This window comes from Lithobates pipiens, unplaced genomic scaffold (assembly GCF_037356315.1).
Source record: "Lithobates pipiens isolate NorthernLeopardFrog02 unplaced genomic scaffold, aLitPip1_a1.2 Scaffold_16, whole genome shotgun sequence".
NCBI classification, from domain to species: domain Eukaryota; kingdom Metazoa; phylum Chordata; class Amphibia; order Anura; family Ranidae; genus Lithobates; species Lithobates pipiens.
In genome coordinates this window covers 177,869,362-177,888,557 of record NW_027507748.1, presented here as the reverse complement: position 1 = coordinate 177,888,557, position 19,196 = coordinate 177,869,362, and positions in this window count along the sequence as shown.

Here is a 19,196-nt window from a genome sequence, read left to right as displayed (position 1 = left end):
GGGGGCAGTGGAAAAAGGAGAGAATCGGAGAAGACCTGATCAAACAGCCTTTTTACACAATGCAGAAGATTAACCCCGTATGTTCCACTGTGAGTATAACAAGCATGCTTTACTGCTTGTACAGTGATGGTGAAACTTGGCACCCCAGATGTTTTGGAATTACATTTCCCATGATGCTCAACTACACTGCAGAGTGCATGAGTATCATGGGAAATGTAGTTCCAAAGCATCTAGGGTGCCAAGGCTTGCCATCACTGGGTTAGTAACACTTTAAGCTGCCTAGATATCTGGATATGTTGGTTGTTTTGAAAACTGAAGTTGACAAGTGTTTAGGAATATTTTAGCAGATAATCATGTTTGTTTCTTTGTCTAGATCAGGTGTCTCCAAACTCTCTAGGCTAAGGGCCAGTTTACTGTCCTTCAGACTTTAGGTGGGTTGGAGTGTGCCCAGTGGGATTAAACAATGCCCCATCTTTGGTATAAGGTATTAGGCGGATAAATGGTTGGTGTCAGTGGGAGGAATAGTGCCCCATTGTTGGTGCCAGTGAGAGGAATAGTGCCCCATCCTTGGTGTCAGTTAGAGGAATAGTGCCCTGTCATTGGTGTCAGCGGGAGGAATCGTGCCCCATTTTTGGATGTCAGAGGGAAGAATAGTGCCCTGTCATTGGTGTCAGTGGGAGGAATAGTGCCCCATTGTTGGGTGTCAATGGGAGGAATAGTGCCCCATTGTTGGGTGTCAATGGAAGGAATAGTACCCCGTTGTTGGGTGTCAGTGGGAGGTATAATATCCATTATTGGTGTGAGTGGAAGGAATAGTGCCTCAAGGGCCAGATAAAGGTAAGCAAAGGGCCGCATCCATCCCCAGGGCTGCAGTTTGGAGACCACTAGTCTAGATGGTAATGATTAAAGTAACACAGAATGTATAATACCATGGAGCTTATTGAGACAAAGTGGTAACTGACTAACTTACTGAGTAATACTCCCTGAGTTGGTACTAATTTTAGACCTGTCCAGTGAAGGTCAATCAAGAAGAAAAATCATATTTTTAATGTTTGTGCTGCCACTTGTTTAGGTATGCCAATTTTTAGATGTATAATTCGTTACATTTGTTCAATTTAAACCATTCTAAGTATGTACTATACCTAGATGATCTCCATGGAAACCAGAACCTTTGATAGGTGGAAGAGAGGGATTGATAATAAAGCTGGCAGTGCCTCCATCCAGGACAGGGCCTTTGTGAACAGAGGGGATTCCCTTCCTGGGAAAATAATCAGTAATAATATTAAAGTACCGTATTTATCGGCATATAACACACATTTTTTTCCCCTGAAAATCAGGGGGAAATCGTTTGTGCATGTTATATGCCAATTCCGGTTGCCTCAGATTGGAAGGAGGGGACAAGCGCAGCCGTATTACACAAAGCATCGATCTCCTGTGTACCCGGCGCTCAGTCACACACAGCCCCCCCCCCCCCCGGCCCGGCATTGGACCACTGTTCTGTCTGTCATATGAGCCGGGCAACACTGTGAGTGACTGAGCGACGGGTACACGGGAGATCGCTGATCTGTGTAATCCAGCACTGCCATGGCTGCAATGATCGGCAAAGGTGAGGCTGTAGATGGACACTAATCAGGCAGCAATGATGGGCATGTTAGAGGCTGCAGATGGGCATTAAACAGGCTGCAATGATGGGCATGTTAGAAGCTGCAGAAGGGCACTAAACAGGCTGCAATGATAGGCATGTTAGAGGCTGCATATGTGCACTTAACAGGCTGCAATGATGGGCATGTTAGAGGCTGAAGATGGGCAATAAACAGGCTGCAATAATAGGCATATTAGGGACTGCAGATGGGCACTAAACAGGCTGCAAAAATAGGCACATTAGAGTCTGCAGATGGACACTAAACAGGCTACAATGATGGGCAAATTAGAGGCTGAAGATGGGCATGGATCAGGCTGTATTGATGGCCACTGGCGAGGCTGCAGATGGGCACTGATAAAGCTGTATTGATGGCCACTGATCCTTATTTTGCTTCAAAGTCCTTTATTTAAAATCATATTTTTTTCCCTGAAACTTCCCTCTTAAAGTTAAGGTATGTGTTATAGGCCTGTGTGTGTTATACGCCGATAAATATGGTAATTTAAAGCAGAACTAGTGCAAACAGTATATAACATTAACCATACGCATATTGATACACAGTATAGAAATAATACAATCTATAAATAAGAATATATAAATAAGAAGTGTTAATAATAATAGTACATACAGTACATTCAATATATAAATAGTTATTATCTGCAGGGACCCAATAGGCATTCTGGTGGAATTGTGCACATAAACTCAGTTATATATGATTGAATGTTGGACAATCCTAGCTTTGTAATTATATCATTCACTATATATGTCAACATAATTTTCCATATTAGTAAAAAATGTATACTGTATTTCTCTTGATATATGATATTAAGTTTTGAATCATTATTTTGTACCTAATAAAAAGTTTCTAAACAATAAACTCAGTTATATACTGTATAGTTACTTAAAATGATACCTCCAGATGAATATTGCAGCAAAGTCCCATTGCAGGTGCCCCTGAGGATGATACAGTATATGTCTTGGAGACCTGAAGACAATATCTATGGTGGAACGGAAACCCTCCAGCCATTACCCAGCCAATCTGGAACCTAGTGCGTAGTTATTGCTAGGCACTGTGCATGCGAGAGGGTAATAGGACAGAGATACTCTGTTAATCATGAGGATTCAGCAATACACTCAAGAAGGTATGGGCAGCTTCAATTAAACTAATAAAACATATTAATATTTGCTAGGGATGGGCTTTATGTTCGGGTCGAACATGACTTTGACTCTAACATTGTCTGTTCGCCGGTTCGACGAATAGCGAACAATTTGGGGTGTTCGAAGCAAATTCGAAAGCCGCGGAACACCCTTTAAAAGTCTATGGGAGAATCAAAAGTGCAAATTTTAAAGATTAATATGCAAGTTATTGTCATAAAAAGTGTTTGGGGACCTGGGTCCTGCCCCAGGGGACATGTATCAATGTAAAAAAAAGTTTTAAAAACTGACTTTTTTCGGGAGCAGTGATTTTAATAATGCTTAAAGTGAAACAATAAAAGTGTAATATTCCTTTACATTTCGTACCTGGGGGGTGTCTATAGTATGCCTGTAAAGTGGCACATGTTTCCCGTGTTTAGAACAGTCTGACAGCAAAATGACATTTCTTATGGAAAAAAAGTCATTTAAAACTACTCACGGCTATAATGAATTGTCAGTCCGGCAATACAAATAAAAGTTCATTGACAAAAACGGCATGGGATTCCCCCACAGGGGAACCCCGAACCAAAATTACAAAAAAAAATGCGTGGGGGGTCCGCCCAAATTCCATACCAGGCCCTTCAGGTCTGGTATGGATATTAAGGGGAACCCTACGCCAATTTTTTTTTTTAAATGGCGTGGGGGTCCCCCTCAAAATCCATACCAGACCCCCTCTGACAACACGAAAGCCATAGGGAAGTCCCAGTGTGTTGGGGGGGCGGGGTCACTGGGTGGCCACGCCCTCCATTATATAAGAACAGTCACCTCAACAGAAGCACCACACAGTGGAAGACTCACACACGGAGGACGAAGCAGAGAAGATGCCGGACGAGAAGACCGGAGAAAAATAGAGGAAGAAGCGGGGGAAGAAGAAGATGGAGGAAGAAGAAGAACACCGAAGGAAGAACACAAGAAAGAAGTTGGAAGAAGAAGCGGGGAAAGAAGAAGAAACGAATAAAGGAATTGTTAAAAAACTTCTCTTGTATTTTTTAACATTTTTGACACTTTTTTTTTAAATGGTAGAAGTACATTTGTACCCCATTACCAATTCCCACGGCTTCCAGATTCTGATAAGCCTCCCGCCTGCAGATCCCTACAACCACCTGCCAGGGTTGTGGGGATGAGGCCCTTGTCCTCATCAACATGGGGACAAGGTGCTTTGGGGGGGCCGCTTCCCCAAAGCACCCTCCTAATGTTGAGAGCATGTGGCCTTGTACGGTTCAGGAGGGGGTGCTCTCTCAGCCCCCCTCTTTTCCTGCGGCCTGCCAGGTTGCATGCTCGGATAAGGGTCTGGTATGGATTTTTGGGGGGACCCCACGCCATTTTTTTAAAATTTTGGCACTGGGTTCCCCTTAAAATCCATACCAGACCTAAAGTGTCTGGTATGGATTTTGAGGGAGACCCCCACGTCATTTTTTTTAATGTTTTGGAGCGGGGTTCAGCCTTAATATCCATACCAGACCGGTTGTGTGTACGCAGCAATAGACTTTAACGGTGTTCGAAAAAAAAAATGTTGTCTGTTCGCATGTTCTGGTGCGAACCGAACGGGGAGTGTTCAGACCATCCCTAAAACTTGCATATTTGTCTCTTCTGATCTGGTATTAGAAGAATAGACAGAACATGTGACTGAGACTGACTCTCTCTACTTCCTCCTCACATGATTTTTTCCCAAAAACCCTCGAATCAGGAAGTTACATACATCATTTTACATCACAGTGTTTACTAGCAGCTGGCAGTAGAGGGCAGCAAAACCCTTACATACTGTACATATGTAAGACAATTTTTAATAAGAAGATTCTAGATTCCACTTTGAGAAATCAAACGTCAAAACGATGTAATCGACTTTAAAGCACTAGGTCCGATAGCACAACAACATTTTACAAACTGGGTAGATTCACACTTCTGTAATTGAAATTAGGGGAAACGAAGGTGACGAAAAATCTCCCAGTGGAAACACCTGTTCAAGAACAGCTGTCTGAGAGGGGAATTCCCTTCACTTTGTCAAGATTTCACTTCCTTCTACTCCAGAAAAATAAGTGAAGAGAAATGGAACACAGAGAGCATAAAATTAATTCACAGGGTTTTAGTTCCTCCCTACTCCCTACTCCCTATCCAAAACTAAAACAAAAAGTTTTGTATATATTGCCATTTTTGGGCTATAAATACATATTTTGTTGCCAATTATAAATGCTGAACCAAACTCCGTGTCTATACATTTTATTATGTAAATTTGTTATATTCAGCTAGACTGTGGAAGTTTGGTGACCTAGGAAATGTGTGTGTGCCGCTTAGGCCCGGTGGTAAAGGGGTATGTAATCAATGCTTCCACAGCCGCTGCTAGAGTGCTGACAGAGCTATAAGGCTTCAGAGAACCATGGGGTGGCCCCTGAAAGTCACACATCTAGATGTTCTGAAGTGATGGGTAGAGTAGCAACCTCAGCCTGGACTCAAACCATGCCACTTGCCACTGCATTAACTCTGCCCCCCCCCCCCCCAACTTAGTCATGGGGATCATGAGCTGCATAGAAAATATGAAAAATGAGGGAGCTGGCTGATAGATTTAAAGTGTGAAATAGTGTTAAAAGGTGTATAATTTTCATAATACACATGTCCCACTTATATCTCAAAGTTTACCAATCCACAATTGGTAAATTATCGCTATGCTATATTGTAGTGCTGCACTGATACCGATACTAGTATCGGTATCGGTGCCAATACCAAGAATTTGCAAGAGTACTTGTACTCCTGCAAATGCTCTGATGTCTAATCTACCTGGGCAGTCGGGGTTGATTGCGCAGCGGGGGGAAGTTACAAGCACCGATCCCCCTTTATAGATATCACTAAAGCAGCTGACAGACACTTCTCCTCCTTCAACCCCCCCCCCCCCTGCAGCTTTCAACTGCTTTACTGAAATCTATACAAGGAGATCGGTGCTTGTAACTTCCCCCACCACCACACTGATTACCCCTGACTGTCCCCTGTGTCCTCTTCAGGTCCCCCCATGTCCTCCTCCATGCTCCTCCAACCCCCTCTTTGTGTGCTCCTCCAGTCCCCCTCCGTGTGCTCATCCGGTCCCCCTTTGTGCTCCTCCTCAAGTCCCCCTCCGTGTGCTCCTCCGGTCCCCCTCTGTGTTCCTTCTCCAGTCATTGTTCATTCATAACTGAGCATCCTAACCTGTGTTTACTCTGCTTAAGTTTATGAATGAATGGGAGACTCTGTCTCCTGTCCATTCATCTTCAGTGCAGCTGAGGCTGCTGAGAAAACGAAAGGGGAATCTATATCCTCAGTCCCTTTCCCTGTCTCAAAGGGGAGATGTCAGGGGTCTGTTTAGATATATAGTGCTACTGTCACAGGACATTAAAAAAAGTATCAGCAATCGTTACCAGCGAGTACTTGAAATAAGTATCGGTACTTGCACCCGGTATTAGAAAAGTGGTATCAGTGCAACCCTACTATATGTATCCTTTAAAACCCATATTTACATACCCTCTACACCTTTTAACACTATTTCACTCTTTTAATCTATCAGCCAGCTACTATCATGTGCTCCCTCATTTTTCATATTTTCTATCGAGCTCTGCTCTGGGGTTCATCACTTTCCCAGAGGCCTTCACCATATACCACATGGGTTTTCACCAGTATATCTCTGTATATAATCTGACAGTTGAAAAATATATATTATACATGGATGAAATATTTTCTGAAAAAGTTACTTTATATATATATATTGTTCTCCTTTCCACTCCACCCCAAGCTTCTATCCGAGGATAGATATTATGTACCTTCTAACTTAATGATTATTACAAACTATTCAATTATGTTTCTTGATGACTTGTAACTTATACGTATGTTTCTTTAGTTTTTAGAATATATTTCTTTTTTCATGTGAACAGGAGGTCCTGAGGAAGCAATGATTTCCGTGAAATGCGTCAGTCTAAGCTTTCTCGTTTGACCAATAGTCATGCATATCTGCAGTGGACAATATTTGTTGGTATTAATTTGAGTCATGATATGAGTTTTTAGACATTTTATTTATTTTTAATAAAGATTTGTACATTTATTATATATGAATGTATTTGAGTGATCACTGGAGGGGTATTTAAAGTCTTATTATGTATTCTCTTGTGCTATATACTTCTAACAAGGATGACAGTCTCCACTGGCACATTTTTCCAGTGTGAATCTCCCCTATATATATCCAACAAACAAATATCTGATTTCCCCAGGATAAGTTGATTTTATTTTACTTTGATAAATTATTTAAAATTAATTTGTGTTCTGTCATTTGAAATGTTCCATTTTTTATATGTTGTTACTAAATAACAGAAAGGATGAAACTTCACCCATAGCAACCATCAGTTTTATTTACTAAGGGACATGCATTAGCTGCCCAATTCTAAAAGGTGAAAATGTATTTTATTATTTGGATTAATCACAAATTTTTACATGCATACCATTTATTAATATATTTCATATTACCTGAAAAATATTATAATAGACTTAGTTCATAGTGATGGTTATTATATTATAAAACAGTGATCCCAAACTACAACTGATTTTCTTAAACCAGACCCTGTAATGAGAATGCCCTGCATGCAGAGCTTTCTCATTGCAAGCTGGTGAAAGCAACTGTATGCTAAATGGCAGCGATTTTCAGCACACAGAAAATGTACCTGAGGAACTGCAGGATTGAGTATTCTCTTGCCCAATGGTGCCTGTCAGGTCTTGAATGGGGCATCATCACACTTTGACCCCTTTCAAACCGAGGGCATTTTGCAGGCGCTATAGCATTAGAAATAGCGCCTGCAATCCGCCCTCAAACTGCTGCTCCTTTGTCTCCAGTTTGAAAGCCCCGAAGGGCTTTCATAATGGAGCGGTGCACTGGCAGGACATCAGGAAAAGTCCTGCCAGCAGCTTCTTTGGAGCAGTGAAGGAGCGGTGTGTTTACCGCTCCTCCACCGCTGCTCGCCATTGAAAACAATGAAGCAGCGCTGCAATACCGCTGGCAAAACGCCACTATTGCAGCATATTGCTGGGCGGTTTTAACTGTTTCTCGGCCGCTAGTGGGGGTCACTCCCACAGATCATCAATGTATGGGGCATTTTTCACTCCCACAGACCACCAACATAGGGGAATTTTTCACTCCCATAGACCAGTAACTTAGGGGCATTTTTCACTCCCACAGACCACCAATGTAGGGGCATTTTTTACTCCCACAGACCACAAATGTAGGGCATTTTTCACTCCCACAGACCATCAACTTGGGGCATTTTTCACTCCCACAGACCACCAGTGTAGGGGCATTTTTCACTCCTACAGACCACCAGTGTAGTGTCATTTTTCATTCCCACAGACCACCAGTGTAGGGGCATTTTTCTCTCCCATAAGCTATCAACATAGGAGCATTTTTCACTCCCACAGACTAACAATATGGGGGCATTTTTCACTCCCACATTCCACCAACATGGGGGTATTTTTCACTCCCACAGATCTCCAATGTAGGGACATTTGTCACGCCCACAGACCACCAACGTAGAGGCATTTTTCACTCCCATGGGCCACCAATGTAGGGGTATTTTCCAGTCCCCCAGACCACCACTGTAGGGACATTTTTCCCGCCAACAGACCAATAACATATGGACATTTTTCACTTTCACAGGCCACCAATGTAGGACATTTTTCACTCCCACAGACCATCAATGTAGGGGCATTTTTCACTCCCACAGACTACCAAAGTAAGGGTATTTTACACTCCCACACACCACCAACTTAGGGGCATTTTTCACTTCCACAGACCACCAATGTAGGGGCTTTTTTCATGCCCACAGACCACCAATGTAGGGGCATTTTCCACTCTCAATAAAGAGGACCTGTCATCCTTTTTTCTATTACAAGGGATGTTTACATTTCTTGTATGGGAAAAAAGTGATAATAAATAAATAAATAAAAGGGAAAGTGTAAAAAAGTAAATAAATAATTAAAACAAATAAATACATTGCAAAATAAGTTGAAAAAATTTAAAGTGCTCCATCCCTCCATGTTCGTGCACAGAAACGAATGCGTACGTACGTTGCACAAGCATATGTAAACAGTGTTCAAACCACACGTGAGGTATTGCCATGAGCATTAGAGTGAGAGCAATACTGCTCAAGACCTCCTCTATAACTATAAACAGGTGACCTGTAAAAAAATGTTAAAGCGTCTCCTATGGAGATTTTTAAGTACCGTAGTTTGTCGCCATTCCACGAGCGTGCACAATTTTAAAGCATGAAATGTTGGGTATCTTTAAAGTCAGACCCCAGTGCGACTTTGGTATGACTTGCATGCAACTTCTATAACAGAAGTCAATGCAAGTTGTACCAAAGTCAGACCAAAAGTAGTACAGGAACCTTTTTATAAGTCGCACCGATTAGAGCAGTTTTATTGCACAAAATGGGGTCTGACTTTTGATGCAACAAGTGCTCCAAAGTTGGAGAGATTGTCTCATCAGTGTGAACCAGGCGTAAAAATGGATAGTGCAAAATCTGGTGCAGCGATGCATGGTAGACAATCAGCTTCTAACTTCAGCTTGTTTAATTAAGCTTTGACAAAAAAAACCTGGAAGCTGATTGGTTTCTATGCAGAGCTGCGCCTGATTTTGTACGCTCCAGTTTTAGTTAAACCAACCCCAAAGACATCCAACTGTTCTCTAACTTTTCTAATCTGCATAAAAGTTTTGCTTTAGTGTCTCAGAAAAGCCAGAGGATCAGTATAACAGCCAGGCAACTAGCATCCGTCGGCAATGCTAGTCCATTTTTTCTCTAAATACAGGTTTGGTATTATTGCTTTTGAGGTACTTTTAGTTTTATATATTATCTTATTGCACCATCTTGTGGCCATAGTATAATATGTATGCTAGTGCAAACTGCTGTTTGTAAGCAAAATGATGTGACAGTATGCATACAATTTACAGGTATTTCCAGTTAGCAATAAGAAATATTTACTGCAATTATATGACAGCCAGAGATGCTGACAAGGCTTGCAACAGCTTGTTTGTTTGCCTTTTTACACTTTGTAATTTGTAGTTATACGTTATGTTGTAACAAAATTTCAGTACATTTCCTGACGAAGTAAAATTAACATATTTGTTCTGAATTCACACTCGGCACTCTTTGTAATAAATGAAAGTATTCAGTCTGGATTCTTTTCCTCTTATTGAAAAGGTGTGAGAACAGTGGTGTCAGATTGGTACCAACATCGGACAGACTTAGAAGGGGACTTGCTTTAGTAGGAGATTTAATGCAATTTAATTATTTATAAGAAGTGTATTTTGTCCCAGTTGTATTATTTATTAATTTCATTAATTCATCGTCATTGTGAATTTTTCATATAGACAAATGCAATAATCAAAAAAATTAAGCAGTCATTTAAATAAAATATATTACAATTCTATAGTTTTATAAAAAAAAAAGAAAAAGAAAAAAAAATTGTATGAAACTGCTACAAAGATTTACAGGCATACCCCTCTTTTAAGTACACTTTGGGGTTTATTTACTAAAGCTGGAAAGTGCAAAATCAGGCTCACTTCTGAATAGAAACCAATCAGCTTCTAACCTCATATTGTTCAATTAAGCTTTGGTAATAAAACCTGGAAGCTCATTGGTTTCTATGCAGAAGGGAGCCTGATTTTGCACTTTCCAGCTTTAGTAAATAAACCCCATTGTGTACTTAAAAGTGGGATATGCCTGTATATGGGATTAGCATTTCGTAGATTAATGTAGGTTTAGTGTTTTCAAAAAGGGGCCAAATTTTAAAACAGAATGTGAATCATATTCAAATTTTTTTACAGATGGTAGAACATTTTGGATGCCAGAATGCCAGTGAAAAGCTATCTTATTCATTATGACTAGGGAGTAAAACACTGTCATTTCCGCACCCTGCGCTGGCCTGCCAGCTGCATGGGTGGATGTGCACATACTATCTGTCTCAGCTTGGGATGGGAGGTGAATTTTGGCATTTGTGTGAATTCAAAAGCTCCATTACAACCATAAAATATGGAAACGTTGCAGATCATGTTTGTATTGCAGGTGACATGTATTCAAAGATACCCACATACTGAGCAAAAAGGAAAATTGTCTGTGCTGTGAGAAAAAAAAGTGACAAGGGAGGGATCTCCAACACAGCTTATGATTGACAGCCTCAGCTCTGGCTCTGTGAGCTCTGTGAAAGGGGGGATGTGTCCTTTCCTTCCAATCAGCAGTCAGAGCTCTTTTCACTAAGAACTGCAGAGTGTAACTTCAAGCAGAGTTCCACCCAAAAATGGAACTTCTGCTTTAAGTGCTGGTGACCCCCTGACATGCCACGTTTGGCATTGCATTTTTTTGGGGGGAGTGGGTACCCAGTTTTTATAGGTACCCAGCTCCCACTTCCTCCCCTGGCACTGCGGCGCTGGAAGAAGTTCACAGGTCCCAGAAGATTGCCATTCACAGCAGGTAAATCGGCTCGCGCATGCACACTACGTGACCGGCTGTGAAGCCACGGCCAGGCACCCACAGTTGGAATGCTTGCCGGCGCCTTGGAGAGGAGGGGGAGAGGAGCAAGGCTTTGTGCGCCCGCATCAATGGACCGTGGGACAGGTGAGTGTCTGATTATTAAAAGTCAGCAGCTACACTTTTTGTAGCCTATTCAATGGGTGGAACTTCGCTTTCAGCTCCCTGCCCCCTGCTTTCTGAAGCTCAAACCATCTGTATAAACCTTGCACTTTGAATGGCTGTAGTGAAGAGAAAGCTGCAAATAAACAGATATAATGATAATAATAATAGTGCACTTTATTTATAGGCACCTTCCAGAACACCCTAGGTCACCTTACAAAGATAACAACAGCAACAAAAAAGTAAATAAATAAAATAAATATACATTACATTACCATTAGATTACAAAAACAAATCAGAGTATGCTAGCTTAAAAAGTGTCTTGAGACGTGATTTGAAGATGGGCAGGAAATCAGTGTTGTGGATGCCAGGTGGCAATTTGTTCCAACCGCTGGGGGTCAGAGCAGCTAAAGGCTCTCAGTCCCATAATGATCTGATTGGTGGATGGAACAATGAGATGAATGGAAGATGAAGACCCGAGAGTGTGGGAGGGTCTGTTGATATACAGGAGTTCAGAGAAGTATGGAGTAGAGAGGTTATGAATGACCTTAAAAGTAAGTAACAAAGTTTTGAAATCAATATGATGTTTGACCTTAAGCCACCAGAGGTACTGAAGGACAGGAGTGATGTGATTAAAGGAGGAGGTTCTGGTGATAATGCAAACAGCAGAGTTCTGAACCATGTAGATGGAAATATGCTGACCTAGTGTGATTACTGATGTGGAATTGGAAAGATAGTGTGTTGTCGTGGATTACACCGAGACTCTTTAACTGAGGAAAGGGAAAGACTATGGGGTTATCAATATTAACCAAATAACTGTTAAGCTTTGTCAGGGGGGATTTCGTGCCAATAAGAAGAACCTCGGTTTTGTCACCTTTTTAATTTGAGAAAGTTGGAAGAGAGCCAGGATTTATTTTCCTTTAAACAAGTGGTAAGGGATTATGGTGGAAGGGTGGTGGTAGGTTTAGTGGACAAATAGAGCTGGGTGTCATCTGCATAGCAATGGTAGTAGATGTTAAATTTATGAAATATGAGACCAAGAGGAAGAAGATAAATTATGAACAGAAGGGGCCCCAGGACAGAACCCTAGGGCACACCAGTAGAGAGTAGAGTTGGGCGAATGGTTCGGGCCGAGCAATAGTTTGACTCGAACATCTCCTGTTTGCCCGTTTGTCAAACACCTGAATTTGCAGGACGTTTGGCAGGTGTCCGCTCCGCCAAACACCCTGCAATGAACTGCGTGTTGCACAGCACATTCTAAACCCTGATTGGGCAAAGCTTTGCCAAATCAGGATGCAGTGAGTAGCTGATAGTTAAGGAGCAGGGTTGGGAAGCCTGCCGCCACATCCTTAACAACTGATGAGTCATCAGCTGTCAATGGGCTTCCCCGCTGACAGCTGAATAAAAACAAAAACATTGTCGGCAAAAAAATTAAACATGAAAAAAAAAAGAAAAATAACAATGGCGTAGGGTTCACCCTAAAATCCATACCAGACCCTTAGCTGAGCATGCAGTGCACCTGCCCCCCCCCACCTCCTGAACCATACCAGGCTACATGCCTCAACATGGGGGGGTGCTCATTCCCAAAACCCTGGCCGGTGGTTGTGGAGTTTTCTGCGGGCAGAGATCTTATCAGAATCTGGAAGCCCCGTAAAGGGGAATTAGTATGGGGTACATAGTACCCCTCCCTATTCACCAAAAAAGTGTAAAAATAAATAAAAACAGGAGGCAGTTTTAAAATAAAAAAGCTGTGTAAATCCATCGTCAATCATGATGCCTCCAACCCCAAAAAAATAAAAAAAAACGCTTTGCCACCAACTAAGGCAAACTATCGAGTGCCTGGCTTGCCATTTGACAGTTCTTATATAAGTAAGGGGCAGCGCCACCTGGCGAAGTCACCTGGTGGCACCACCCCTTTTGTGACAGCAACAACCGATGCCTTTTTTCTCTAACTACTAGTATAACATGTATGTTATTGCAAACATTGCTGATTGTAAGCAAAATGATATGACAATAGGCATACAATTAATTCCCAGTTAGCATTAAGAAATAATTACTGCAATTATATGACACAGATGCTGACAGGGCTTGCAACAGTTTGCCTTTTTACATTTGTAATTTGTAGTTATAAGGTATGTTGTAACATAATTCCAGTACATTTCCTGACGTAGTTTAGGTAAAATTAACATATTCGTTCTGAATTCACGCTCAGCACTCTTTATAATGAAATACAGGATTCAGTCTGGATTTTTTTCCTCCTATAGAAAAAGTGTGAGCATAGTGGTGTTATGCCGTGTACACACGATCGGAATTTTGGACGGAAAAAGCTCTGATGATTTTCCCGACAGATTTCCGATGGGATTTCACTCAAGCTGTCTTGCATACACACGGTCACACAAAATTCTGACCGCCAAGAACGCGGTGAACACCGATAGAATTTTTTTTTGTCGGAAAAAATTGACAACATGCTCTCAAATTTTGCTGATGGGAATTCGGCCAGCTAAATTCCGATGGAGCATATATACGGTCGCATTTTCCGATGAAAAGCTCTCATCGGTCTTTTGCGGGATGAAATTCCGATCGCGTGAACGCGGCATTAGATTGGTACCAACATCAGACAGACTTACAAGGGGACTTGCTTTGGTAGGAGATGTCTGTAATTTAATTATTTATATTAAGTGTATTTTGTCCCAGTTTTATTATTTATTAAATTCATTAATATGTCATCATTGTGAAATTTCCATAATTTCCACCAAAAATCCAATAATCAGAAAAATAAGCAGTAATTCAAAAATTACTGTAAAATATATTACAACTCTATAGTTTTATATATAAAAAAAAAGATTAATATGGGATTAACATAGATTTAGATTGTAGATTAATGCAAAGCTGACAGATAGAGAAAAAATGTGTACTGTCTAGGCTGATTGCCCTTTGAAAATGCTTGCAAGGGCAAGAATGGGCATTTTTGGGTATTTGTCCATTTTGTTTTTGTAGAACCGCATTAAAAAAAATACACAACATTTTAAAAAACAAAAGGAAATGAATCCTTTCATTTGCAAATTACTTAATTATGCTTTGTGACACAAATGTACGTTTAGCGTTTTCAAAAAGGGACCAAATTTCAAAACAAAATTACACTATTGATGAATCATGAATCAAATTTTTTACAGATGGAAGAAAATTTTCATTGACAAATGGTATAACATATGTAGGAGGAATTGTTTAATCCCTATGTATCACCTGGAGCCAGTCACGTCACTGGGTATTTAGGGGTGTACAACAACTTTAAATGCTACCTATAGTAGGTTTACATAATAGTAAGGTGTAACTTCTTGCTCTAGGATGATTTGCCCCATCACTTTCTTTTTACATTAACCCAATGAATGTAGATAAATATAATATTGTATGAGAAATTAATGTGTACATTAAGTAAGGAAGTTCGTGCACAGTGTGCAAAGCAAAAGGGATCACTGCTAATCACTTTACTCTTATACCCTGTACACACGACCAGTTTTCCCGTTGGAATAAACTCTGAAGATTTTTCATCAAGAACCCGGTGACGTACAACACGTATGACGGGACTAGAAAAAGGAAGTTCAATAGCTTCTGTCTCGTACTTGCTTCAGAGCATGCTTCATTTTTGGTCTGTCAGAACAGCATACAGACGAGCAGTTTTCCCAATAGGAATTGGTTCTGTCAGAAATATATACAACATGTTCTATTTCTAGGTCTGTCAGAATCTTTGAAAAAAAAAATCAGATGAGGCATACACACAATCGGAATACACAATGAAAAGCTTCCGTCTGACTTTTTCTGTTGGACATTCCGCTCGTGTGTACGTGGCATTAGCTGATGATCACTATCAACTGACAGCAATTATCTGTTAAAGTGGTTGTAAAGCCTTACAAACCACTTTGACCTACAGGTAAGCCTAGATTAAGGCTTACCTGTAGGTCCAAGAAATATCTCCTAAACCTATACGGTTTAGGAGATATTTACAAAAAGACAGCCACCGCTGTCTACGGCACATGCGCTGTAGACAGCGGCACGCAGGTGCACCTGGCATGCCACAGATCACGGTGATATGCCGCTCGTGTTGGCTCCTGTGCACATGCGCGGGAGTGACGTCATCGCGGCTCCGGCGAATCACAGCGCCGAAGCAACGAGACCCGGAATTTACTCCCGGATACATGGCAGCGGCAAAGATGAAGACGGAGGACTGCTTCGGGGGCTTCATTCTCAGGTAAGTTATTCATAATGAGCTAGTATGCTATGCATACTAGCTCATTATGCCTTTGCCTTGCATGTTGCATTTATTTTTTATTTGTTCAAAGTGTCCACTCACACACAGGGCCACCATCAGGAAAATTAACAGCCAAAACACAAGTAGGGGGCCTGGGCATCAGCAGGGGCCCTGGCAATCCGAGGGGCCCGGGCGTCGGGCAGGTCCAGGAGGAGCGTGGCTACTCTGTCTTTCTCTGTATATTCATTCACAACAGAAGAGTCAGCAGCTGTTGCTGTGTCATTTTGCTCACATCAGGCTTTTTGCTGCCACCTCTGGCTACTTACTGCATGTGCACTCCTGGTGTGTGTGCGGCTTGTGCTGTATCCTAGACTGCGATAGGCTCCTGCTCCTCTCCACTCTCAGCAACATATGTCAGCTTTGTGTAAACTAAACTTGGGACTAAGAAGACCTCCTTTACAAATAGGGGCTGTGTGTAGAAGTGAAGGGAGGTTGCTGTTTGTGTAAAGGGGGGGTCAGTGCTTTGTGTGTGATTACAGATGTGTGTGTGTGGGGGGTGGGAAGGGGGCTGGCATATATACAGGTGTGGAGGAGGGCTTAGTGTTTATAGGTGTGGTGTGACTGAGTGCATACAGGTGTGAGAGGGGGCTGAGTACGTACAGGTGTGAAGGGGCTGAGTTTGTACAGGTGTGGGAGGGGCTGAATCTGTTCAGGTGGGGGTGCTCAGTGTGTACAGGTGTGAGGGGGCTGACCACATACAGGTGTGAGGGGGCTGAGGTCTGAGTGTGTACAGGTGTGAGGGATCTGAGTGCGCACAGGTGTGAGGGGGGCTGAGTGTGTACAGATGTGAGGGGGGATGAGTGCGTACAGGTGTGGGGGGGCTGAATGCATACAGTTGTTGGGGGGCTTAATGTGTACAGGTGTGAGGGGACTGAGTGCAGGACTGTTTAGTGCACTGTGGACTGGTCTGGAGACAAGTTGGTTTACAATGGTAAATTGATTGACAATGTTGCTGGATGTGGGCCTGTGCTGTGACTAACTCTGTTGTATTGGGCTGTTTGTGACTGTATCTTTGTTGTATTGGGCTGTCTCTTTGCTGGATGGGATGTCTCTTTGCTGGATTGGGATGTCTCTTTGCTGAATATACATATTTTTTGTTTTGGAGTTTTTGAAAAGGAAGTGTGGTTAGTGTTAGTGTAAGGTCCTGCTCAAAAGAGTCTACCTTGTCGTGGTGGCAGGCTTCATATTTTATAATTATAATATAAAATATAATTGCTTACTGTTAAATCTTGAAAGCACTGATGACTTGGAATACACTTTTCATTTTTACATTTTAAGTTGTGAGAGTGTTAAAATAAAAGTGAGTGCACTGAAGGACTTGGTGGAATGGCCAGTGGGTGGATTCAGTGGGACGACAGTGCATGGGCCCTGGGGAATATTGGTAGGCCTGGAGGGGGGGAGGCAAGCATATAACTGTGAAATTATTTATTTTAGATCCTCAGAGAGTTCTTTGCCATGAGGTGCCATGTTAAACTTTTAGTGACCAGTATGAGAGTGAGAGTGATAAACCAAAGTGACACCAAATTTAACACACCTGCTCCCCATTCAAACCTGAGATCTTGTAACACTAACGAGTCACATGGCACCAGGGAGGGAAAATGGCTAATTGGGCCCAATTTGGACATTTTCACTTAGAGGTGTACTCACTTTTGTTGCTAGCGGTTTAGACATTAATGGCTGTGTGTTGAGTTATTTTATGGGGACAGAAAATTAACACTGTTATACAAGCTGTACACTCACTACTTTATATTGTAGCAAAGTGTAATTTCTTCAGTATTGTCACATAAAAAGATATTGTATATATATATATATAATATATATACACACACATACACATAAATATAAATGGCCAATGCACCTGGAAGCTGGAAATCACTGAAGTAGACACCGTTACTCCATTGATCTACACTTGCTTCCAACTCCCATGCAGAGCTGCTGGCCTGCTGCATTCTGAATTCAGGAGTTTGGCCACTTGGCACAGGAGCCATTCTAAGAATGTTTTGCATTTTTGGGAATGAATGCAAAGCAGTCTCTGATTGGATGAGATGGAGAGGCCTGACATCAAACTCTGCTCTTGTGTTGCTCATTTTCTTTACTCTTTGTTTTCATCACTGTGCTTTTTATCTTCTCCATCCTCTTTACAGTCACTTCTGCCTTCATGTACTCACTCCAAGGTTGTCTACACATCATTTCTGTGGGCAGGCTTCCTGATAATGACAACAGTGGACCATGACTGGTCAATCTTCACCTCATGCTGACTATCTTCTATTTGGCGGTCCTTGTGGTTACTTGGTGGTCTGGGTCAGTGTCTGTCTGTCCGGCTCTGGGGGGGGGGGGGTTGGTATACCTGCCAGCTCCATCTGTGTTAGGATCCATCCATCGATCCATGCTGTTTTATGTTTGTATGTTTTTATGTTTGTATTGTTTGACCTGTGTAAGGAACCTCTATATACCATTTTGATGTATTAATACTTGTTGTAATACTTGTTGTACTACTACAGCACACAAATAAAATTTTTATATAACTTTCTATGCTTGATCTACTGATGTTCTACCTCATTCACAATTTAGAAAGGATTTTGTACTCAAGTTTCCACTGAAGAGGAATTTTATTCCAAAACATGTTGGGAATCTTTCTAATGCCGCATACACACGACCGGATTTTCCGTCAGACTAGGTCCGACGGTCTTCCCGATGGACTTTTCAGTAGAGTTCCGATGGACTTCCGAATGAATGGACTTGGCCACACAGGAACGGACTAAGTCCATTTGAAAGTCCTTCATTTTGAACGTGATGATGTAAGATGGGACTAAAAAAGGAAGTTCAATAGCCAGTAGTCAATAGATTCCCTTGTGTCGTATTTGTTCCGTCAGACCAGCATACAGACGAACGGTTTTCCCGATACGAATTGAGTCCATCCGACAGATTTGAAACATATTCTATTTCTAGGTCCGTCAGATTTTTAAAATGAAAAACGATCAGATTAGCTCACACATGATCAGATTGTCTGACGGACTGATTCTGTCGGACCTAGTCTGCCGGAAAGCCCGGTCATGTGTACACGGCATAACAATTCATGTGGACTGACCACAGGTCCCTTTCTCTGGCTGTACCCAGGTGCAACTTTCTGACGTTGAGTACCTGCTTCATATAAGTCCTTTGATTTGTTATTACCCATGACCCGCACTAACCCGCAAAGCAAATAAGTATGCTTCTTAGCCCCATTTAGTGGCCATACTGGTACTTTTTCACACAGGATTTTCACACCTTCACATTGCAGAGAATATAGCCTGAGAACATTAGATTTTTTTTTTTTTCTACATTTGAACAAAATTAATTTACATTCAGTTTTGATGGAAAAAAGTCTAAGCTATTTTTTTATAAATACAACCCTTAACCTCCCTGGCGGTACGATTATTTCGGATTT